The 4,935-nt window shown below is 38.4% G+C and overlaps 1 pseudogene; it reads right to left on the reverse strand.

Moving 5' to 3' along the window:
- Window positions 1–1,060: 1,060 nt before the first annotated feature.
- On the reverse strand, window positions 1,061–1,923 carry LOC118831173 (annotated as a pseudogene).
- Window positions 1,924–4,935: the final 3,012 nt, after the last annotated feature.

The raw sequence follows: 4,935 nt of genomic DNA on the forward strand, positions 1-4,935 counted from the left end.
TTAGGGTCTATATAACTTACTTTGAGCTGTATGCAAGACACACACACTGCTGGCATCATCTTGGGCCATGCTGGGGTGTGTCCTTTCTCATGAGAAAGGAATAAATTCCTTTTTGCCTTTTCTCAAGAATGGTCTCTGTCTATTTCTAATGTGAGTAGTGGTCTCAGATCCACACAACATTAAAGAACAACAATAACAATGCATATACACATACGTAGGCATACGTACATGCATAATATGTTTGCACACACATAAAATGTTTGAATTTCTTCAAGTCTGAGCTCAAATCTCACCTTCTGGAAGGTTTTTTTTCCCTTTTCTCCAATTATTAGAGGCCTCTCCTTTAAGATTGCCTTCCATCTACTCTCTATGTATTTTATATTTAACTATTTCTTTTCATTTTCTCTGCTATTAAAAATTAAGTTCCTTGAGAAAGTATGCTTATATAATTTTCTGACTTTTTTTGTACCTTTAAAACTTAACACAATGTTGTTGTTGTTCACTTTTTCTGTTGTGTCCAAGTCTTTGTGACACCATTTAGGATTTCTTGAAAAAGATACTGTAGTGGTTTGCCATTTCCTTCCTCAGCTCTTTGGCAGATGATGAAACTGAGAAAAACCGGGTTAAGTGTCTTGCCCAGAACACATAACTAGTAAGTGTGTAAGGCCATATTTGAATTCAGGGAGATGAATCTCCCTGACTCCAGGCTCTACTCTCTATCTACTATGCTACCTAACTGATGCTTAACCCAGTACCTGCCATATAATATTAGCTTGGTAAATGCTTAATATAGGACTGACATATACAGGGTGTCCCAAGAATCTTAGTGCAGTTTTAAGTTTAAAAAATTAAAATTTCTTTTTAAAAATTTTTTGAAAGATTTTTTATGTTTAATAGGTGAAAAAATAAAAATAAGAAACAAAAATAAAACAAAAAGGATGTTTGAAAAGCAAGAAACAACCCATGGCTGCATGTTTACATATGTCCAATTTCTCTGTACACATAAACTGCTCAACTACTGAGGGAAATAAAAAAAAAGAATCGGATCCACATCAATACCCTATGCTGAATGAAAAGGAAACTGCTGCTTGACATCTCCAGGAGTGCATCTGAGATAATTGAGGTCTTGTCCGCTCCTGCACTCAGAATGAAATTTCCTTTCTTGTTCCATTTTAATGCAAAAATAGGACCTTTATGTTGCCCCAAGGTGCTAGCAAGATTACCTACTGTCTTTAGTCAATATTCTGATAAATCTATCGTATGACCTGACCTAGTGGCAAGAAGTATGCCTTCACTATTCTAATTGAGGAGGTCACATCTTTGTTGCTGGGCATATCTTGCCCACCTTCCCTTATGCAATGACAGAGGACTAACTGGGTCAAGCCACTTGTGCTGTTCTTACTCAGATTCCATATTCTTGCTGTTGAGTCATCAGATCCTGAGGCTAGACGGTCACTAACAAGATTCCAAGTGCAGATGAATACTTCTGACTCATGACCCCCTAATATTGCAGCTTTATTTGGGGGATTTCAGCATCTTCATCCACTGCCATCATATCTGTATGGTTATTTGCTATACTATGGGCTCCATTTTCTTCTCCATTTGCAGTATTTTCTCTGTTTTTTTTGAACCCTGCTGATTGGTTACAGCAGCAGCGGTGGCAGCAGCAGCTGCAGCCTGTTGTTGGGCAGGTTTATCCCTGTACCCTTGAGGTCTGTTTTGTACCACTTCAGGCATCATGGCATTGATCAGTGACAGAGACTCTATAGGTGGTCCATCAAACAAGGTCATCCTCATTAATACTGACTTCTGCTTTGACATACTACAGGCCTTTTTGGATGACAGAAGCAGCAGAGCAGCAGGTGGAACCAAGGCTTCATTGATATTAGACTGGCTGATATGGCTTTCTATACCAAAGGTATAGAATTATGTATATATTGACCTCCTTCTGACTATAATCAATACCTTCCAGCTCACACTCAGCAGGCATTTTTTTTAAAGTCACCATTGCTGATTGTCTCATCTCTTGTACTCTAGGCCCTGCCTACCTCCATACATTTATGTTACCTTCATTTTCCTTTCTGCTTTGCCTTATTTCACTGAATTTGGCAAATATATATACTATAGCATATAGTGTGTGTATATATATATATATTATATATATATGTAATATATATAATATATATACCATAGCATATATATAGTATATATATTATGTATATATTATACATATACATATTACAAACGTAAATTCTGAATGAGACAACATTGACTCTTCCAAGTAGTCCCGGAAGTTGGCCTCGTCACCGCTTATACTCATCTTTATTCTGACTTAAACAATGAGCTCACAACACAGGATATAACCCATTGGCAGTACAATGATGTGGGGAAGCTCAACTTATTTAGTACTTCCAATCACATGGAATTAATACTGGTGCCATTCCCTGGGGCTGGGCAGGGCAGGGCCAGGGCTTGGCCTCCCCTCCCCTCTTTATTTCAACAAGTGTTCCTGTAGGCCAGCCTCAGGATCCTAGTTGGACCATACACCCCGGGCAGGAGCTGCCTCAGATCTGGGCTGTGTGCCTGGTGGGCAGCACTATGACTCTGCTGCTGCCCAGCCCATTAAAATTTCACTAAACTTTTGGGACACCGCCCCTCCCCCCACCAAGACACACCCACGTACACACAGTTGAGAAAGAGGAAAAGCCTCCTGCAGAAGGTGAGATTTAAGTTCAGACTTGCAGAAATTTAAATATATTGTGTGGATTCAAACACATTATGTACATATGCATGTATACATACACATGTGTATATACATGCGTGCACTCATATATATTTAATTTTCAACTTTCCTTATAGAGGAATTTTCCTTATAGAATTTACACATAGTAATAAACATGTATATGTACACACATGTGTATATGCATATGCATATCCATATATGTGTATATACATGCAGCCGTACACACTCAAATATACATATATATTATGTGTTTCGAGAGTATTCCATTTCTGTTATACCACGCCTCCATTAGACTATTGTCTCAAAGACAAAAGACGTATCTTCCTTTGAACTCGTACCCATACCTACCAGACTATTTTTCATGCTCTTGGTCTTTAATACATATTAAATCATGGACTAGTTGTCGTTAGTAGTTAGGCTTATCTGAAGCCCTACTTTAGTGTGCTCCACTAAACTTCAATTGCCAAGATGTCTTGGTGTGCCAGTGACTCCAGGTTCTTTTTGGAGGCTATATTAGTGAAGCACAAGAACTGCCAGGTTCTATCAAGCTGGAAAGGCTTGATTCAAGCATGAGTCTGGCAATGTATTGCATGTCAACTGTCCGTGAACCAATCAGTGTAGCCAAATTCAGATGGAGAGGCTCATTACCCAGTGGCCTTAGAGTAATTCCTAGGTTCAGCCGTAGACCATCTATTAGGTTAAAAAGTTACAGTCTACATTAGTGGGCGAAATTCCTACATGAGTAAAATCACAAGTTAACTAATATTGACTTATATTACAGCAGGAAATATTTATTTTATCCAGAAGGGTAAATATCCTAACTATCCTCTGTGTAGAGAGGTATCATATCATTATGAATAGAGATCTGGTCTTGAAACTAGGAAAACCTGGGTTTAAGCCCTGCCTGTGATAATTGCTGTCTATATAACCTTAAGGAAGTTACTTAACCTTTCAGAGCTTTAGGCAACTCTCTGAGCCTATAAATTATAGATAGGGTGTCAACCTATAGTAGCTAAAGAAGTTTACTCTTCAATGCATTCCCTATTTCTAATAAAATAACACCCCTATCCCTATTTCTACGATTGAAAAACTTAATGGTTTGATGACAAGAAGCTCAGGGATTTCCTTCTCTGGGATCTTCCTCTGGTGTCTTGTTAGTGTGTAGATGGCTATAGAATAGAAATAGGCTAAGAGGGACTAGGTGAGGGAGGATTCTGGGAGATACAAGTTTGGTTAGGAAACTTGCCAAATTCAGTGAAATAAGGCAAAGCAGAAAGGAAAGTGAAGGTAGCATAAATGTATGGAGGTAGACAGGGCCCAGAGTACAAGAGATGAGACAATCAGCAATGGTGACTTAAAAAAATGCCTGCTGAGTGTGAGTTGGCAGGTATTGATTGTAGTCAGAAGGAGGTCAGAGGCTGATGGATAAATCTAGACTTTGATTAAAAAAAGGCATAGAGATGCTAGGATAACCTCACACTTGGAAAGGTATAAGAATAGAATCTCTCTAGGGTAGTTTAGATAAAGAACCACATGGACACACCAGGGGAAGCTTGTGAGTAACTTGTCTAGGATCTTTCCAAGGGGGCATGATTCCACAAAGTTACTTAAATGCTCTGAGGGTGGTTTTCCTCATCTAGAATATTTGCCACTCAAGTCACAAGGAGAAAGGTGTTCCTTGAACCCCTTGAAATCTTCTTGTTGTAGCAATGATTCTTTAAAGAAGCAGTACAAAAGAAAATCAACTTCCCAAGCATAAAAGAGGGAAGCATTTTTAGACAGCTATTATTCCAAAAAAAAGCTAGAGATTTTTTTTTGTAGGACAGAAAATTCAGTAAGTTTCTGCATTGTGATCTGGTAGCCAAAAAAGTTAATTCATTCTTGGACTTCATTAGGAGGGGCATAGCTTCCAGAAATAGGGACATTTTAGTCCCACTGTATTCTATCCTTATCATACCTCATATTATGTATTTCGCAGCTAGGAAGTAAAGATAGAGTGCTAAACTTGGAGTTAAGAGGACTTGAGTTCAAATCCAGCCTAAGATGTTTATTAGCTGTATGACCTTGGCTAAGTGATTACTGCCTCAGTTTCCTCATTTGCAAAGTGGGGGATAATAATAACCCCTACCTCCTAGTATTGTTTTGAGGATAATATGAAATAATATTTGTAAGATACTTGGAAAATCTTCAAG

The sequence above is a fragment of the Trichosurus vulpecula genome, chromosome 9, assembly GCF_011100635.1.
Source record: "Trichosurus vulpecula isolate mTriVul1 chromosome 9, mTriVul1.pri, whole genome shotgun sequence".
Classification (NCBI taxonomy): Eukaryota; Metazoa; Chordata; class Mammalia; order Diprotodontia; family Phalangeridae; genus Trichosurus; species Trichosurus vulpecula.